General features: G+C 41.1%; 1 long non-coding RNA gene across 3 annotated transcripts in view; it reads left to right on the top strand.

Moving 5' to 3' along the window:
* The window catches only part of LOC141729314 (uncharacterized), a 78,610-nt gene extending 58,339 nt beyond the window's left edge, over positions 1–20,271 (top strand). Inside the window, exons 1-8 of one of the 3 annotated variants that reach the window (XR_012580666.1) lie at positions 5,230–5,535; positions 11,772–11,978; positions 13,099–14,383; positions 16,197–16,611; positions 18,213–18,277; positions 18,896–18,959; positions 19,662–19,737; positions 19,856–20,271. This is a non-coding gene — a long non-coding RNA (uncharacterized LOC141729314). Of the gene's footprint in view, positions 1–5,229; positions 5,536–7,163; positions 10,565–11,771; positions 11,979–13,098; positions 14,384–16,196; positions 16,612–18,212; positions 18,278–18,895; positions 18,960–19,661; positions 19,738–19,855 lie in introns of those variants that run through there. The other 2 variants (XR_012580665.1, XR_012580664.1) reach the window with 2 other exon arrangements.
* The last annotated feature ends 431 nt before the right edge of the window (positions 20,272–20,702 follow it).

Raw genomic sequence — 20,702 nt, 5'->3', positions numbered from 1 at the left:
AAGGTCCCCAGGAGAGGAAGCCCCACTGGGGTGCAGGAGCAGGTGTGTTCTCATGTAATCTCGAATAAATTATAAATATAAACATGAAAATTATAATCATGAAAATATTTTTTTAAATAGCTAAATAAAGCAGGTTGTTTTTATTTGTCAATAGGCAGGGTTTTGATTATAAAAATTATAAATACAAACAATATAAATGTAGAAATCTAAGTACAGGAATATATCATAAATAAATACAGATATATATATAAAGTTAGTTGTAGCAGTGGATATGACACATAATATAAATAATAATTTAAATACATTTCTAGAACTTTACATATATTATATATAATTAGTACACTGCATCAAAAGAAACTATAAATATGAATGGGAATATAATTATACTAAGTATAAAAATATTTCAATCTCGTTTAAAAGAAGGTTGTTTTTTGTATTTATTTGGTTAGAGACGGGGTTTTTATTTGGAATAATAGAAGTATTATAGAAGTATAAATCTAAATATAGAAATATACAATCTATAGAGAAAGATATTTGTAAAAACACGATCGAACGACGCCTCCTTCGGCCGAATGGAACGAGCTCAGCCGAAGCAAGGCGAGACCGGCCGAACCTGACGGCCTCGAGCGAACCGAGGCCAGGCTTGCGAGGCTGCCTGAACGGAGCCGAGCTCAGGCGAACCGAGCCCGCTGCTCTCGTGCGCGCTAATTAGCGCGAGTGCGGTCACCGCCTAATGAGCCCCACTAGGGGCAGAGCCGGGGGATCCAGTCCTCGTGGGAGCTTTTTAGGGCTTGATGTCCCTTTTAGATGTTGCGTTGTCAGTGCGGTCCCCTCAGTCTCAGCGCTGGGGACGACTCCCGTGGTCAGGGCGAGAGGGGCTCCGCATCTCTGCAGGCTCAGCACTTGGCTCCTCACATCCAGACATCACCTTAGTCTCTCAATTCGTAATTGGCTCGTTGTTTTTGGGGTTTTCTCGTTGCATTTCGAGTCGGGGTCCCACAAAGCATTCTGGACTTTGGAGTCACTTTGCATAACCCCCCCCCACCCTCTCAGGTGTCTTCCCTATGTTGTAAGAGAGCACAGCCTCGGGGGAAATGTCCACCGCACACAGCCAGGCTTTTTACTAATACAAAAGAAGAGATAAGCCTCAACGACCCGGTATTACAATAACAAAGCACTAAGTATCCTGGCAGAAACCGACCTGATGGCGTCCCTGCAACTCCGTCTCACAAAAAAAATATTAACTGAATTTTTGTTCATAACATGAGCCTTGAGGTGAGCGTGTATCATTGCCGGCTTGGGATTGAATGAAATGCACTAAGTAAACCAGCGCTGGGGAGGGAGGCAGGGAAAGCCTCTCTTAACGTTTACCAATTCTTCCGTCAAACTCATCACGGCAGGACAGGGTGAAGACTGAAAGCGTAAGAAGATGTGGAGGGAAACAGAGAATCTGACAGGAGCATCGAACGCACAAGTGCACGAATTTCGCTTTTTGCTTGGATGTAAACTCAGAAGTTGTAAGGAATTTGGGAAAGGGACATTTCAGAAGGAGAAGGAGGAGAAGAAGTTGTTGTTACAGTCCTGGCAAAATCTTTTGTTCTAGCTAATAAAAGAAGTTAGTTTAGAAAACAAAAAGAAAAAAAAATGTAGTTTTTCTTTACTTGACTATTATATTCATTGGTGGTATATGGTGTGTTGTTTTATTTCTTGGTATTATTAACTCAGTGTAAGTTGTTTTTTGAGTGAACTAACTTTCTGGATGGGTTGGTTTGTATTTGAGGCAGGATTGATTTCAATAGGTTTCTTTCACAGACTTGTGATAGGTATTACTGGGGTTTTGGCTTTGTTTACTGTATGCATAAACATCCAGCTTTGGTTGGGCCAGGTGGGCTGCCGGAGTTTGTGGGTGTGAATTTATTCGATGGCTTTGGTTAAATGCAGTGTTTAATTTTTGACAGGTTTTTCAATGTAGTGGTTTTAAGGTGGTTTTTAGAATTGATTGTATGGTTTGATGTTGTTTATAGTTGCTGTCCGGTAAGGGATGTGGTGTGAGTACTTGAACGTTATGGTTTTGGTTTTCCTAAGTTCCGTTTTCTTTCTGGTTCGATAGGTTTTTTTAGTTTTATTTTTGGTGCCAGGGGTATTCACGTGGTGGGTTTTTATAGGCAATATGTTTTTTAATTTGGGTAGTGATATTTTTTAGTATTTTAACAGTTTAGATTTTTTATTTTTATGCTTTGAATTAGTTTTCTTTTAATTTTAAATTAAGTTTTATAGATTATTGTTTTTTATTTGTGCATTAGCATAAAGGTAGAGCTTTGGGGGCTTCTTTTAGTACTGTTTAGGGTCAGTTGTACAGTTTTGAGTCTAGTGAGTTGGTTTGATTTAATTTTAGTGGGTGTTTGTTTTTCTTAGCAGTTGTGTCATTTTCACGGTGTATTTGAGGTTCTTGGGGTTTTTGAGATACTGGTTTAGGAGGACGTTTATGATGAGCATGTGCGCAGGTTTTGGGCTAGTTGAAGTGGGATTTAAAATTTATTTTGGGTTAGGTTTATTTGAGTGTTTATGAGGGTTCAATGTTGTGGGATGTTTGTTCCGTTAGTGATAAAAATAGGTTTTGTTTTGATGTGCTGCGATGGGATGAGCGTGTGCTGCGTGCCGGTGCTGACAAAGGTACGGTATTGTTGTGGCTTATTTATATGGTTTAATATAGAGATGAAAATAGAAATAAATATACATTTAAAAAGAAATATAACATTAGAGTGGTAAACATAAATATAGAGAACAGATACATATATAAAACTATAATTCATGGTATGGAATTGTAAGATATTATCATATAGATAAATGATAGTCTATTATATATATGCACAAAGATATATAAATATAGATTGTAAATATAAAAATAGTTAAATATAGTTAAATTGGGGGTTTTATTAGGTTGTAGACCTGTTTTTATTAATAAATCATATAAATAGAAAAAAATAAAAATTCAGATACAAATATATAGGGAAATACAAATATCTATAAATATTGATATTAAATAAATCCAAGTAAAAGAAATATACAATACAGAAATTTTCTATCTATGCTTATATTAGAGGGCATTCTCCCTAAGATATATATAATAGCTATGAATATAATGAATAAAAATTATCAATCTAAATATGATTATAATTTTGAAAGATAAAGTTACTTGTTAAATTTTAAATGTGGTTGAAATAAAGAAGTGTCCTTGGTTTTGATTTGGTTAGAGGCAGGAGTTTTATTTTAAATAATAGAAGTGTTATAGAAATGTGAATCTTAAGATAGAAATAGATAATAAATATATAAAGGGAGATTGCTAAACTATGACTACAAATTGAACTATAAATATAGGTAAGTAATATGAAGAGTTGTAGTATAGAATAGAAATAAGATGATACGGCAATATAAATTATAAATGGGAATATAAATATAAAAATAGGTAAGTATAGTTTAAAAGAAAGGGAATTTTTTGGCTTTTATTTAAGTAGAGGCAGGGGTTTTATTTTAAATAAGTGTTACAGAAGTAAAAATCTTGACGCAGAAATATATAATCAATGTATAAAAATATGTATAAAAATATATAACTGCTCGCATCAGATGTAATATAGAATATAAATTTATGTACAAATTGAGATTGATAAAGATAAATGTATAAGTAAGCAATATACATTAATGTACATTATAAATGCAAATAGGAATATAAAAATCAGACATAAGGATAAAACCTATTTAAATATTGTTTGAAAGAAAGGGTTGGGGTTTTTTTTATTCTTACTGGGTTAGAGGCAGGGTTTTTATTTTAAATGATATGAATGTAGATATTATTGGTCTATATTTCTCAATATTGAGATATACAATCAAGATATAAATATAGATATAAACACAAAATATAAGTAAATAGAGATAATAGGAAGAGATGTAATGGAGAATACAAATAACAGCATACGTAAGTATACATTTTAAATGTAAATGTGAATATGGACCTGAAAAACAGAATTTTAAAAAATATTGAAATACAGTTGAGAAGAAAGGGTTTTCTTTTTGGCTTTAACGTGGGTGGAGGCAGGGGTTTTATTTTAAATAATGGAAGTGCTACAGAAGTAAAAATCCTCACACAGAAAGATATAATAAATATATAAAGATCTGAATAAAAATACGAAAAAAAATAGAAGTAATAGGAAGAGTTGTAACATAGAATATAAATTTATAAATAAATGGGAAAATAGAAATGCAAAATCGAACACACATCAGTATAGAATTTAAATATAAATGTGGATCTAAATTTGAAAAATATTATTAAAAAAAAAAAATGAAATACAGTTGAAATGAAAGGGGTTTGTATTTGGCATGTATGGGTGGACGCAGGGGTTTTATTTTGAATCCTGCAAGTGTTAGAGAAGTAAAAATCCTAAGAGAAATGTATACTTCCAATGTAAAAATAGGTATATTTCGAGCGGGGCCGAATTGTTCGGTAGAGGCGAAGAGCCGAGTGTGGCCGAACAGAGGCGACTTGAGCCGAAGAGCCGAGTGTGGCCGAAAAGAGCCGAGTTTACCCGAAGAGCCGTGTGTAGCCGAAAACAGCCGAGTTTACACCAAGAGCCGAGGATAGCCGACTGGAATCGATAGCCGAGGGTAGCCGACACTGGCCGCATTTAGACAATGCGCCGAATGTGACCGACTTTAGCCCAAGCGTGCCGAGTTCGGCCGAAGAGCCGAAGCAAGCCGAATTGAGCCGAGTTTCTTGAAACAGAACCGAAGGACGCCGCAGCGCTCTCCCTGCAGGTCTCCGGATCACACGGCAGGGGGCGCTGTATAAAGTAAGTATAAAATATCAACTATCTATAAGAAGGAATAAAAGCTCTATGTCACGTACAGCAGTAGAAAATTTCAGGCTGCCAGGGAGTAAATAGTTTTCTTTACATCATTTTCGTTTTGCAGTTTTTTTTTACTGCCAGGTAGCCCGAAAGTTTCTAGTGCTGCTTTTTTATTCTAAAGCTAGAAAGGAAAACCAAGATTAGACATAGAGGGAAAGAAGGAAAGAAAAGGAAAACAAGAAAATAAGGAATGGAACTGAAAGGAAGAAAGAAAGAAGGACAGGAAGGCAGGAAGGAAGGAAGGCAGGCCAAAGAAAAAAAACCAAGGAGGGCAAGGAGAAACGCAGGGAAAAAAAAAAAAAAAAAAAAAAAAAAAGGATACAGACTTGGAGATGCGCAAGAAAAAACCCAGAAAAAATCCCCAAGATGGGCAAGAAATAAAATCAGAAAAAACAAAAACAAAAACAAAAAAAAAAAAAAACCTGAATGGGGATGAAAATTAATGGAAAAAAACCCCAGAAACAAAGAGAAAAAAACCCCCAAGATGGGCAAGAAGAAACGAAGAAAAGAACCCAAGAAATGCCAGAAAACGTCAAGGAAAAAGGGAGGAAAAGCCCCAAGAAACAAGGCAAGAAAGAGAGGCAATAGAGGCCACAAAAAAGGCAAGAGAAAACCCAAGCAATGCCAGGAAAAGGTACGAAAATGGTTCTGCCAGGTGCGATCAAGGTGAGCGGGTTCAGTCTCAGGTACAGGAGATGAACAAGTGTCAGATTAGCTCGGGGCACTGCTGTGCAATGCAGCCGTGACAGGATTTGTGTTTAAATCTAGTTTAAAAAAATTGGGGATTGTTTGGCTTTTATTGGGGTATAGGCTGGAGATTTCATAAAAGGTATAAAAATAGAAATCCAATTATATCCTATATATCTCGATATCGATAAATATTTAATATACGTAAATATAAGTAAAAGAAATATGTTGTGTAAAAAGAATATATCCATTATTATATAAAAGGTATTCTCTCCAATCTATAAGATATCTATAAATATAATAAATGAAAATTACAAATGTAAATGTGAATAGAATTACGACAAACAAAATAATTTTTAAAATTTTAAGTGTGGTTTAAATAAAGGGGTGTCTGTGGTTTTTCTTTCGTTAGAGGCAGGGGTTTTATTTTAAATAATATAAGTACTATAGAAATCTAAATCGGCATAGAGAAATATATAATAAAAATCTAAAGTTGTAATACTAAACTATGAATTTAAAAAGAAATAGAAATAGAAATCTATGTAAGTAACATGAAGAGATGTAATATACAATATAATAAATATTATACAGTAATATAAATTCTAAATCTAAAAGCGAATATAAATATGACAAATAGATGATGGGGGCTCGGAGCAGCCCAGGTGTGAGTGTGAGGATGATGAGGGCTCGGAGCAGCCCAGGTGTGAGTGTGAGGATGATGAGGGCTCGGAGCAGCCCAGGTGTGAGCTGTGAGGATGATGAGGGGGTGGCTCCTGCCGGGGCGAGGCGGTTTTAACGGGGGGAGAGTTTGCCTCTGTACATTTTTGCATGGAGCTGCTGAGTGGAGGGGTTTGTGCCGAGGGACGAATCTTTGTGCCGGGGAGCAGCAGCCGAACAGGTGAGCCCGTGTGGGTTTGGAGCGGGGAATTTTGTCCTTCCCCTTTGCAATTTCATCTTGCCAGTCCCTCCCTGCTTCCCCAGGAGCAGAAATGGAGCTTATGAGGACGAAAGGGATTAAGGAGAAGGAAGCAGCTCCTCTTCTTTTATTGTCTGCGTTTGAACTGAGGGGATCCCTCTTCACTTGTGGTTTTAAGGGCGTTGATTGCAGGAAAAGCTGCCTTTTCCAGGCTGTTCGGGGTATCCCGGGGGTGACAGGGAATCCCTGCGTTCTATTTGAAGGGGAATGGGAAAAGTATTCTTGTGGTGTTATGGGTTTGGTTTGAAGGCAGCCACCCCATTTTCATCACCCTAGGGTTGAAATGGAGGGGGCAGCCGTGGTGTCCCTCCTTTTCAAGGCTTTGAATGGAGGTGGAAATGGCCCTTTGCCATCAGTCGAAGGCTTTCATTTGAGGAGCGCCCCTTCTTTTGTGCTCTCGTAGGGGACGAACGTGAAGGGGAGAGGACACTTCTTTGCCCTTGTTGAAGGGAGGCGAGCCCCGCCTGCGGCGTCAGTTTCGGGGTTCGGTTGCGGGAAGCTGCAGCTGTGGCAGCGTTTGCAGGGCTGCAATGGGGCCGTGCCGCTGCATGGGAGGGCGCTTGTGGTGGCCGCGGCCCGGGCCGGAACGTTGCCGCTCGGGAGCGGCGCTGGCACGGCCCGGGCAGCTGCCGGGGCGCACGGGGGATTTGGCGCGGCCGGGCCGGCCAAGGGCGGCGGTGGCGGAGCCGCGCCGGTGCGAGCCGAGGGAGCCGCGCCGGGCCGGCCAAGGGCGGCAGAGGCGGCGCGGGCGCTGCTGCGGCGGCCCGGGCGGTGCCGGCCGCTCCGTCCGCTCCGGGCGCGGGGCTCGGGCGCCGCCGCCACCCCCGGGCCCGGTGCCGGCCCCGCCGGGCAGGGGCAGCGGGCGCGGCTCTCCGGGCCGGCGCCGGCCCCGCCTGCCGGAGGAGCCGCCGGAGGAGCCGGTCTCCTGGCGGGAGCCGCGCTCCGTCCGGGGCCGGCAGCGAGCGCGGGCTTCGGCTGCTCGCGGTGCTGGGGCGGTGCCGCGGTTCGGAGGCGCTTTTTCGGCATTGATTGCATCGCTGTGTTCGGTTTGCAGCGGGGGTACGCTAAGGGCTACGGGGTTCTTCCTGAGTGCTGCGGTTCTTGGTGCCGGTGGGGATGATAAAGGTTCGTTTCGGATTGGGTTTTGTAGTCGGATATGATTTTTTTTGCCGGGGTATTATGTTTAGAAAGGCGCGCAATGGTTTTTACGGGTCGTAGCGCGGAGCAGCGGTTCGGATTTTAATTCTGTTGAGGTGGCTTTTATTGGCGTGAGCGGGTAGTGTTTGTTTCGGTGGGCTTTTGAGGTAGCGTCGTGTCGTTCATAGCAGCGGGTTTTTAATCTCGAGAATTGCATGTGTGTTTATCGTCTTCCAGGGCTTTTATTTATTTGGTTGGTTTGATTGTAGTGTATGTTTTATGGTTGCGGGTAATTTGGGAGACATTGTTTATGGTTACGTTTGTCTTTAGTCTTTGTGTTCGTTTCTAGGCGTTATTTTTATTTTGATAGCTTGAGGCACTATGGGTTTATTCAGTTGGGAATAATATTTTTGTTGCAGATTTAAGTTCATTTGGTTTTTGGGATTATTCTTGTTGTTGGTTTCTTCATTTTCTTTTTTGTTGTTGTTGTTGTCTTTTAATGTATTTGAGTATGGTTTATCAGGGGTTTTTTTGGGAACATGGGTATTTATATGGTGGGTTTTTAAAGTATTTTTTTTACTAGGGTAGTTAATTTCTTAGTTTTTAGCGGTTGAGATGTTTTCCATTTTGTTAATTAGTTCAGTTTTTAAAGTTATTTTTACAGAGGATTGTTTATTCTTTGAGTTAGCGTAGAGGTAGAATTTTGTCCGGTTTTTTTTTTTTTTTAGTAACGTTCAGGGTGAGTGGCACTGTCTGGAGTTTAGAAGATTGGTTTGACTTTTTTTTTAGTACCTTTTGTAATTTGCTGTGTGTGTTTCTGTAGGGTTTTCTTTTCTTTTGGTTCCATTTTTCGGTCGTGATGAGAATTGTTATTGACAAGAGTGTTCTTTGTTTTTTCTCTGACACTTGTTTGGCTGTTGGAGGTGTCTCGATGTTTTTGGAAGATATTGGTGGGAATTTGATGCTGTTTGTTCTGTCATTTCATTTAGGAATTGGATTTTAAATATACAATTATAACTCTCACTATATTGAAACAAAAGAAATAGATGTGTAGAAATGGGAATGAGCCAACGTTATTTTTATATATTCGGTCAATTTTTAAAATTTAACATGGAACATAAGTCATTATATGTTACAATTAGCTATTCTATTTTTTAATAGAGTATTGTGTATGTATACAGATATATGAATAGAGAATATAAATGGAAATACAACCCAAACAAAAATACAAATATAGAAATGTATTTCAACTATATGCAGATATATAAAAAATTAGTAATAAATTGTAAATATACAAGAACATAAATTGATACAATATATAATGCAAGTAATACTGTATATATCTTATTAAAATATATTTTAGGAGATGGATATAAAGTAGATATAAATATAGTACACGGATGTGGTATATCTATCATTTGTTGTATATTATGATAAATATAAATATAAAAAAAATTAAGGTAGTTTAAAATAATGGATGGTTTTGTTTTTTCTTTGCCAAAGCAGGGCTTTTAGTGTAAAAATTACAAATACAAATAATATAAAGGTAGAAATCTAAGTATAGAAATACATCATAAGCGCATTAAAGATTTATATAAAAATTAGAAATATAAGAAAAAATAAGGGGTAGCAGCATATATGGTACATAATTTAAAAAATAATTCCCGTATATTTTTGACTAAGATGCATATTATATGTAGTTATGAATATAATGCATCAATATAAACTATAAATATAAATTTGAATATAGTCATACAAACTATAAATATAAAAATATTTCAATATAGTTTAAAAGAAGGGTTTTTTGTATTTATTGAGTTAGAAAGGGATTTTAATTTTAAATAATAAACGTGTTCTAGAAATAGAATTTCAAAAATATAAATATAGAATCAATACATAAAAATATTTATAAAAACACAAAAGATAAATAAATATTATTAGTAGGAATAGACGTAATACAGTATAAGGAATAGACATAATATACTGTACAAATTACATACTGCATCCATGTCCACTATAAATATGCACTTGAATATAAATACGAAAAATAGAAATATCAACTTTATTTAAATATCATTTAAAAGAACGGAGCTTGTTTTGGTCACGTCGGATAAGAGGCAGGTTTTTGGCATTTATTTCAGAGCAGTTTTTGTCTGGGGTCGCCCCTGTTCTTTTTTGCCGCGGTCGCTGCCCGCAGCCCCGAGGCGCGCTGCGCCCCCGTCTGGGGCGGGCGGCAGTGCTGCCTCCTTGTGGGCAGAGCGCGGTACTGCAGCCGTGCGCCGGCAGGCAGCCGAGAGGCCGCCATGCTGGGAGTGGCGTGTCGCGGGTGTCTCGGACTTTTCGTTGACCTTCTCGAGATGGCGGGGAAGTGGAGGACCCCGGTGGGTGTAAGTGAACTGCCTGCATGGAACACCGACGTCATGGCGGCCCCGACGGATTTTTCTGCGGCGTTTGAAGCGTATCCGATACATGCTGTGGGCTCAGCGTCGCCGCGGGCGGGCATATTTCTGCGGGTTTGTGACAGGCATCTGGGTTAACCTGGCCTGTCTGCGCCGGGGTCCTCTCATGCCCGCTCTCCCGCCCTCAGCGAGCCGAGCCGGGCTGAAGTGTTCCGAAGATCCGAGTGTGGCCGAAAATAACCGAGTTTAGCTTAAGAGACCAGGATAGCCTAGTGTAGCTGACATTAGCCGCGTTAGGACAAAGAGCCGCATGAGGTTAGCCAGTAGCCGGGAGTGGCCTGGTGGCTCCTGAAATTCCACGATAGGCAGGATGGTTCCCAGACCCAAGCTGGCCCCAGTGCCAAGTCGGGCTGACGTGACAGCGCCTCGTGGCTCCTGCAGTGTGCCATCCAGAAGCGGGGCAGGTGAGTTTTGTTTGCCAGGGAAAAGGGCCGTGGTTTGTGGGGGGGGGGGGGGGCTGTGGCTGGGGGTGGCCGGCTGGCTCCTGAAATTCTTTGGTATGCAGGGTGGTTCCCAGACCCAAGGTGGCACCAGTGCCAAGTCAAAACTTCACTTGTCCTAGTTTAGATTTCTGATGTGGAGGAGCAGAAGTGCCACCTGATATGGAATTTGGTGCTCTCTGTGGAGTGACATTCTGTAAAATTTCTGTCCCAGAAATTCTGTCACGATGGCTCTGCTCCATAAAGAATGACACGGCCTGATTGTCAGCAATTTTTGCTTCTGCAATAGTGTAAAAATGCTAAAATTTGAACACTGCCTATAATTTCAAAAGAAAATATTTTAAAACTTGAAGTGATAGCTAAAATTAGGCCTGAAAGGTAGCAAGAGCAGGTAGCAAGAATATTTCTCCCTGCTTGTAGATATACTTTTCATTCAAAAATTTGCTGATGGAGAGATTCTTTCATGTATTTAGTGACCTTTAGAGATGTATTCCCCTAGTGTTTTGAGTTGATAGAATCATGGAATAATTCAGGTTGGAAGGGGCTCTAAAGATCACCTCATTCCAAGCCTGCTGCCGTGGGCAGGGACGTGGTTCCATAGAGCAGGTTGCTCTGAGCCTGATGCCAGAGCACCAATGGGCCTGGAACACTTCCAGGGATGGGGCAGCCCCAGCATCTGTGAGCAAGCTGTGCCAGCCAGGTGCCAGAGGAGGAAGAAAGCCCTTCCCACGTGGAGCAGAGGCTGCTGCAGCTTCGCGTAGTCTCGTGTCACCGAGCGTGTGAGACAGAAGAGCCCTTCCCGTGGAGGGATATCGGCGCTGACGGATCCTTTTTGGGAGAAGCGGAGCAATGGAACGCCAGAGCAGCCTTCAGTTCTTCTGGCAGAGTTGGGAGCAGCTTGAAGCAGGAGCAGAGCTGGCCTGGTGCCTGCCAGCTCTGCAGGCAGTGGGGATGGAGAAGCTGCAGTTACCTGTCTGCTTGGCTGAGTCTTTAAAAAGGAGGCACTTTTCTGTAGTTCCTTTTCTATAAGCATTACGTGAAAGTTCCCCCTAGAAGTCCAAAGGCAGCTGTTTTCTTAGCAGGAGGAAGTCAGGAGGAGGCAAAGCGGGCAAAGACATCAGATAAGTCGGGATAAAATTCTTGGCTAACCTGTTTTTTCCCCTTCCTCCAGACAGCCAGTTCTGAAGCACTGAGCAGAGATCTGCCCGGGAGGAAGAGCAGAGCCAATCTCTGAGAGCTGACGCGAGAGCTGTGGTGAGGACAGCTGCTCCCTGCCTGCAGCCTGCCTTGGTGTGGGAGCTGCTGAGCTGCCATTCCTGTGGTGGGAGTGTTTCTCCTCTCATCGAGCCAAGCCAGAGACCTGCTAGGGAAGGAGCAGGTAAGGTTTAAGTACCGAGATCTCCCCAGTAAGAAGTGAGGTGACAAAAGGAAATGGCCTCAAGTTGCAGCAGGGAAGGCTTAGATTGGCTTTGAGGACCAATTTCTTCACTGAAAGGGTGGTCAGGCATAGGAGCAGGCTGCCCAGGGCAGTCCCCATTGCTGGAGACATTTAAAGCATGTCAAGATGTGGTGTTTCGGGACCTGATTGGGGTGGGGGCTTGGCAGTGCTGGGGCAGCAGCCGGGCTCGATGACCTTAGAAGGCTTTTGCAGCCTAAAGGACGCTATGGTTCTGGAAAGCCTCGACCCCTGTGGCTCTAACACAGCACCTGGATGCTGACGGAAGGAGGCTGGTGATAGAGCCTGGAGGTCCCTGTCCCACGGGGAGGGAGAGGACAAGGCAGTGTCGCCTGCAGGGAGGGTCTCGTCCCCAGAGGGCAGTCAGCGACTCCATCCCTGCCCGGGGCTCTGGGTGCAGCCTCGGGGTGGACACCTGCCCTCAGGTTTCCCTCTGGGCACCCGGGAAGGGAACCGGGTCCATCCGTGTGGCAGCTCCAGGGCCTGCAGGCTTTGGGGCTTTGCAGCTGTGTGCCTTGTCACAGGGTGGCAGGGACGTGACGCTGCCTGGGCACGCTGCTGGCCTGGGATCCTTGCTGCTTTCCTCCTTATCCCATATGGATTTAGCAGCAATCTTCTTCTATCTTTTCTTTAAAACTGTCCTTGGGAGAGTGCAAAGAGAGGGTAATCAGTTATGTCAAAGCCTACATATTTTACCTGTTGGCACTTAAGAGAAAAGACAAAAGCCTGCTTGGCATCCTTCTGCCTGGAAGTGATTGTGACCCAGGGAAGTGAGGAAGGGGCTGGCCGAGGTCACTGAGGCTCTGAGATGGAGGTGAGTTTGCATCCCAGTTTATTGGAACGGAGGCTCATCAGAAGTTTCCTCGGCTGTCTAAGGCACAGAGCCCTGGAGCCCAGTAAGCCTGAGCTGCTGCATGCTTGCTGTGAGCCTTGGGGTGAGCGTGCATCGTTGCAGGCTTGGGATGGATTGAAATGTGCTGAGGAAACCGGAGGGAGGGAGGGAGGGAAATGCTCTGTAAACATGTGCCAATTCTTCTGTCAGACTCATCACGGCAGGACGGCGTGAAGGCTGAAAGCGTAAGAAGATGTGGAGGGAAGCAGAGAATCTGACAGGAGCATCGAACGCGCGAGCGCACGAATTTTGCTTTTTGCTTGGATGTAAACTCAGGAGTTGAAAGGAATTTGGGAGTGAGAAGGGACATTTCAGAAGGTGAAGAAGAAAAAGAAGTTGTTGTTGTTGTTACAGGCCTGGCAAAATCTTTTGTTCTAGCTAATAAAAGAAGTTAGTTTAAATAAAAAAAAGAAAAAAAAAAGTAGTTTTTCTTTACCTGACTATTATATTCATTGGTGGTATATGGTGTGTTGTTTAATTTCTTGGTATGATTAACTCAGTGTAAGTTGTTTTTTGAGTGAACTAACTTTCTGGATGGGTTGGTTTGTATTTGAGACAGGATTGATTTCAATAGGTTTCTTTCATAGACTTGTGATAGGTATTACTGGGGTTTTGGCTTTGTTTACTGTATGCATAAACATACAGCTTTGGTTGGGCCAGCTGGGCTGCCGGAGTTTGTGGGTGTGAATTTATTCGATGGCTTTGGTTAAATGCAGTGTTTAATTTTTGACAGGTTTTTCAACGTAGTGGTTTTAAGGTGGTTTTTAGAATTGATTGTATGGTTTGATGTTGTTTATAGTTGCTGTCCGGTAAGGGATGTGGTGTGAGTACTTGAACGTTATGGTTTTGGTTTTCCTAAGTTCCGTTTTCTTTCTGGTTCGATAGGTTTTTTTAGTTTTATTTTTGGTGACAGGGGTATTCACGTGGTGGGTTTTTGTAGGCAATATGTTTTTTAATTTGGGTAGAGATATTTTTTAGTATTTTAACAGTTTAGATTTTTTATTTTTATGCTTTGAATTAGTTTTCTTTTAATTTTAAATTAAGTTTTATAGATTATTGTTTTTTATTTGTGCATTAGCATAAAGGTAGAGCTTTGGGGGCTTCTTTTAGTACTGTTTAGTTTTGAGTCTAGTGAGTTGGTTTGATTTAATTTTTAGTGGGTGTTTGTTTTTCTTAGCAGTTGTGTCATTTTCAAGGTGTATTTGAGGTTTTTGGGGTTTTTGAGATACTGGTTTAGGAGGACGTTTATGATGAGCATGTGCGCAGGTTTTGGGCTAGTTGAAGTGGGATTTAAAATTTATTTTGGGTTAGGTTTATTTGAGTGTTTATGAGGGTTCAGTGTTGTGGGATGTTTGTTCCGTTAGTAATAAAAATAGGTTTTGTTTTGATGTGCTGCGATGGGATGAGCGTGTGCTGCGTGCCGGTGCTGACAAAGGTACGGTATTGTTGTGGCTCTGATGTGTCGGGTTAATGAATTCATATGGTTTAATATAGAGATGGAAATAGAAATAAATATACATTTAAAAAGAAATATAACATTAGAGTGGTAAACATAAATATAGAGAACAGATACATATATAAAACTATAATTCATGGTATAGAATTGCAAGATATCATATGGATAAATGATAGTCTATTATATATATGCACAAAGATATATAAATATAGATTGTAAATATAAAAATACTTAAATATAGTTAAATTGGGGGTTTTATTAGGTTGTAGACCTGTTTTTATTAATAAATCATATAAATAGAAAAAAATAAAAATTCAGATACAAATATATAGGGAAATACAAATATCTATAAATATTGATATTAAATAAATCCAAGTAAAAGAAATATACAATACAGAAATTTTCTATCTATGCTTATATTAGAGGGCATTCTCCCTAAGATATATATAATATCTATGAATATAATGAATAAAAATTATCAATCTAAATATGATTATAATTTTGAAAGATAAAGTTACTTGTTAAATTTTAAATGTGGTTGAAATAAAGAAGTGTCCTTGGTTTTGATTTGGTTAGAGGCAGGAGTTTTATTTTAAATAATAGAAGTGTTATAGAAATGTGAATCTTAAGATAGAAATAGATAATAAATATATAAAGGGAGATTGCTAAACTATGACTACAAATTGAACTATAAATATAGGTAAGTAATATGAAGAGTTGTAGTATAGAATATAAATAACATGATACGGCAATATAAATTATAAATGGGAATATAAATATAAAAATAGGTAAGTATAGTTTAAAAGAAAGGGAATTTTTTGGCTTTTATTTAAGTAGAGGCAGGGGTTTTATTTTAAATAAGTGTTACAGAAGTAAAAATCTTGACGCAGAAATATATAGTCAATGTATAAAAATATGTATAAAAATATATAACTGCTCGCATCAGATGTAATATAGAATATAAATTTATGTACAAATTGAGATTGATAAAGATAAATGTATAAGTAAGCAATATACATTAATGTACATTATAAATGCAAATAGGAATATAAAAATCAGACATAAGGATAAAACCTATTTAAATATTGTTTGAAAGAAAGGGTTGGGGTTTTTTTTTATTCCTATTGGGTTAGAGGCAGGGTTTTTATTTTAAATGATTTGAATGTAGATATTATTGGTATATATTTCTCAATATTGAGATATACAATCAAGATATAAATATATATATAAACACAAAATATAAGTAAATAGAGATAATAGGAAGAGATGTAATGGAGAATACAAATAACAGCATACGTAAGTATACATTTTAAATGTAAATGTGAATATGGACCTGAAAAATAGAATTTTAAAAAATATTGAAATACAGTTGAGAAGAAAGGGTTTTCTTTTTGGCTTTAACGTGGGTGGAGGCAGGGGTTTTATTTTAAATAATGGAAGTGCTACAGAAGTAAAAATCCTCACACAGAAAGATATAATAAATATATAAAGATCTGAATAAAAATACGAAAAAAAAATAGAAGTAATAGGAAGAGTTGTAACAGAGAATATAAATTTATAAATAAATGGGAAAATAGAAATGCAAAATCGAACACACATCAGTATAGAATTTAAATATAAATGTGGATCTAAATTTGAAAAATATTATTAAAAAAAAAAATGAAATACAGTTGAAATGAAAGGGGTTTGTATTTGGCATGTATGGGTGGACGCAGGGGTTTTATTTTGAATCCTGCAAGTGTTAGAGAAGTAAAAATCCTAAGAGAAATGTATACTTCCAATGTAAAAATAGGTATATTTCGCGCGGGGCCGAATTGTTCCGAAGAGCCGAGTGTTGCCGAAAAGAGCCGACTTGAGCCGAACAGAGGCGACTTGAGCCGAAGAGCCGAGTGTGGCCGAAGAGAGCCGACTTGAGCCGAAGAGCCGAGTGTAGCCGAAAACAGCCGAGTTTACACTAAGAGCCGAGGATAGCCGACTGGAATCGATAGCCGAGGGTAGCCGACACTGGCCGCATTTAGACAATGCGCCGAATGTGACCGAGTTTCGTCCAACCGTGCCGAGTTCGGCCGTAGAGCCGAACTGAAACGAGTTTAGACCAAGAGCCGAAGCAAGCCGAATTGAGCCGAGTTTCTTGAAACAGAACCGAAGGACGCCGCAGCGCTCTCCCTGCAGGTCTCCGGGGCACACGGCAGGGGGCGCTGTATAAAGTAAGTATAAAATATCAACTATCTATAAGAAGAAATAAAAGCTCTATGTCATGTGCAGCAGTAGAAAATTTCAGGCTCCCAGGGAGTAAATAGTTTTCTTTACATCATTTTCGTTTTGCAGGTTTTTTTTACTCCCAGGTAGCCTGAAAGTTTCTACTGCTGCTTTTTTATTCTTAAGCTAGAAAGGAAAACCAAGATCAGAAACAGAAGAAAAGGAAAGGAAAAGGGAAGGAAAGGAAAGGAATCAGGAGCACCAGAGGGAAGGGAAGGGAAGGGGTGAAAAGCAGAGTGAAAAAAGAAAAAAGAGTTGGAGCGAAAAAGAGGGCATTCGGGAGGAGCGTTGCTGCCTCAGGTCCTTCCCCGCCCAGGGGCGAAGGACCCGTTTGATGCCCGGGAGGGACTGCAGCTCCCGGTGGCGGAGGACGGAGCAGTGGCTGTCAGCCCGAGACTACAACTCCCGGCAGGCCGTGCTGCCGGCGAGGCGTGTGACGCAACGGCTGGTGCGGCACCGGAGTGGCTGGCGTGCCAGGCGGCCGCGCGGGGCTGTGCGCGGGCAGCTCCCGGGCCCAGTCTCGCGCGGGACGGCGCTGCGGCTGCGACGCCGGAGGGGCGAAGCCTCCGTCTGGCCGCCCGCACGGAGCTGAGCAGCGCGGAAGGAGCGTCGGCCCGGTTCTTCGGCCTTACTCAGCGGTAGCGATGGCGGAGGGCGAGGCGGTGCTTTGCTGCCGCGGGCCGGGAGCTGCAGGAGCCGCCCCGGGCGAGCGGCGCCGGGCGCTCCCGCGGTCCCGGTGGGGCGGCTGCCCTCAGGCTGGCGGAGGCGCAGCAGCCCCCGAGCTGCAGCCGTCTCCCTCGGGCTGCTGCCGGTGCTGCGGGCGGAGGCGGCTCCGCCGCGTGTTGGGCGTTGCGAGCAGAGAGCGCTGCGATATCGCCGGAATGACTGGGCTGCTGCCTGCGCTAGTGCTCGAGGCTCTTTCTGCCATGCAAACGGATGGAGCGGCGCTGAGCGGTAAAGCCAGAGATGGCCGGGAGAATGCCCAGCGCAGGGAGCAGGCGGGCTGTATCCTTCCGATGGCACAGGTGCGATCTGCAAACTCATCCCCTTCTGCCCCTGCCCTCCCGAGCCCCAGGGAAAGTGCTTTCCAGCATTGTCGGGCTTCTGAAAGACAAAACTTGTGATTTGACACTAGCATCCAGAAAAGCTTTCTGTCTAGATTAGCAAATGCCTAAATTGTTCTTGGTTACATCCCATGACCGGTTTTAGGCAGTGACTTTATAGTGCTTTTAGGATTTTCTTGTACAAAGGTGAGAAAATAGGCAGGTCTGATAGTGGTTTCACTTTTTTTCTACTTCACGTTCCATGAGATTCTTTTATCCAAGCACTTGTTTTAAAATTGTACTGTAGGCGTTTATGGTTCACTTTTTTTTTCTTTGCAGCACCCGTGACTTTTTTTTTTCCCTAAATCGGGAGTAAATATAGCTGAGTAAAATGACCTTGGTTTTCTTCTTTCTTTTTCAACTGAGTTGTTTTTATTAAAAATCCTATTTGCCTATAGAAAAAGTGGGTATGTCCTGTAATATATCCTAGCTTTTCTTGTTTACAGGGTACTCAGAAAATATGTCTCCCTTAGAGTCCCACAGAAACGTTCTCAGTGCGATCTCTGTCAAGGTATGCATTTACAAATAAGTGATCCCTTTAGATATTTGACTGTGTACCTTTTCCTGTAATTCAGAGCTTGCGTTCCGTGGCTTTTATGATAAACCTATAAAACATGTAAAAATGGTTTTGCACGTCTTAATCGTTGCAGGCAGCACTAAGTGGATTTAGAGCCTGTTCTTGACCAGACAAAGGGAAAAAGTGTGACTTTGATGCTGAACTTGTCATTTTTCATTGGACTTGTCTTTAGTTATTTAGGAATAGAGAGAACTAGAAAAAGAGAGAAATAGAATTGGTTATTGAGCACTCCTCAAATGCTCACCGTGATTCAGTGCAGAGCCGAAGTGAAGGGTGATGGAACAGAGCTCTGTGCTTTAGAAGGAAATAAATTTAAACCTGACCTCCACACAGTGTCTCACTAACTTCTGTTGTTTTAAAATACAAAATACGTTTAGGAAGTGTTGGAAGTTAGTATTTTGGGAAAGAAATGGCAGTTCCACAGAACATTGCATTTAACAGAGGCTCTCAGAACGATTCATGTTGTAACTGCTGTCACTGCAATCGGTTGGTGGTTCAGCCTTGAAATGTGCACTTGCCCTTCTATAAAGCACTGTTTTGTTTGCCTTTCAGTGCTATGAGTCTTGATAAATTGGAGAAGAGCCCAAGAGAAGTTTTTCATCCCTTGATATAAAAGGTAGGAAGTGACTTTTTTTGGTTTGGTTCTTTTTCTTTATTATTTTCTGGAAATAAAAGTAATTAAGTATAGGTACGACTGGTTTGTTTCTTCCAGTAGCAGGTGATAATAATAGTAGTAGTAATAGTAAAAATAATAATAGAAATAATAATAATAATAGTAACGTAATACTACTGAAACTGTCTTTATCCATTGAACTGGCCATTTCAAATCAAAACTTGTAAACACAAATCCAACCATCATCCTTGTAGAATCTTTCACAGCAGTGGGCTAAAGATCCTGGTTTTGTTGACAGGATTTATCGGTTCTGGAAGAACAAGAGGGAAGTACAAGCCTAACTACTTCTAGCTCACAGACCCGTCCAGTGAATACAGCTTTGTATTTTGATGGGCTTGTGATGACTTTGAAATCGATTCCTCATTACAGTAAAAAAAAAAAAAAATGTTTTTTTGAACGTGACAGCAGAAATAACTTTCAGTACCAACTTAATAATAATAGATCACCAATTTAAGTTAAAAATTCATGCTATACTATCAGAATTTAAAGGTAAAATATTATGTATCAGGTGATGGTATAAAGTGTATGTTCTAATGTGTAGGATGTATGCAAAGATAGATACATACCTGAAAGTCCTTAGAGGAAACAAATTTTTATGTCTGCTGTTTGACTGTTTATCATACAATATTTGGTTTTATTTCCCAGGGATCGGTGAATTTTAACTTTGGAGTCCTCTGTGCTAAGGATGCTCGGCTTACAGATGATGAAATGTTCAGTAATGGTGAGTTTTTCACCTTCTCTTTAGTTGCTATGCTGATCTGAATAAGAAAAAAACAAAAGCAAGAGAAAAAAAATGGATGGTTTATTATTTTTTTACGCTGTTATGTTTGTTTCCTCAGTATTTGCTGCAGCTCTGCTTACCCAAACTTTGGGTTCCTTCTGTCCCACTGGGAGTCGCCCGATTTGGTTGCATCTGGTGAAACTCACCCTGAGACCTTGGAGAACCAGCTCAAACTACGTGAGAGCCATTTGCAGTTCTCTGCAGACACCTGGAGAATGGGTGATGCTTCTGAGGATCTGGCAAGTGTGCTTCTATCAAAACTCAGTCTGTGAAATTTCTGGGGAAAACCCTTCTGTGTACCGAAGGGTTCAAACTCTGGTGAGGATCCAGTTATCAGGTGCTCACCTGGATGGTTCCAGCTCTTAAAGCGAACACTTGTACTCTTGCCCTGTAGTTTATATCTATCGTATTTTTGTTATTTTGCAAGATTTTACGGCTTTGCAAAATATTGTGCATTTGACTCTTTGGAACCTGTCAGATCGTTCTTTGGTGCAGCACCACCTCATGGGACACTTGGCTGCTGTCCTGAAGGGGTTGGTCGTAAATCCTGGAGGGTTTATAAGTCTTCTGTCCCCAGGGAGCTATCGTGCTTTGTTTGCTTTTGTTCTGTTTGTTAGGCGCTGCTTCTCACTGGAAGTATGAATTTCAAACTACCCTGTTCTTTTTTTAACTGTTTTCCTGGTTCTCTCCCTACGGCAGGGAAAGACTCTCGTGTCCTTGTCGTCAGGCTCGGTGCTGTCCAAAAAGATACAGAGACTAAAACAATCCTAAGAAGCAAAATATGACTGCAGGGAAAACAAGCTGGAGAGAACAAAAGGTGGTATTGTTATCCTTACCCTCTATTAGAAACATCCACTGTGCTTTGATGCTGGTAGCTGCCAGGGGCTTGTCAGCTCTTTGTAGGC

Source organism: Zonotrichia albicollis, chromosome 6 (genome assembly GCF_047830755.1).
Source record: "Zonotrichia albicollis isolate bZonAlb1 chromosome 6, bZonAlb1.hap1, whole genome shotgun sequence".
NCBI lineage: Eukaryota > Metazoa > Chordata > Aves > Passeriformes > Passerellidae > Zonotrichia > Zonotrichia albicollis.
Note: the sequence above shows the minus strand (reverse complement) of the source record. Positions and strands in the feature narration are given on the sequence as shown.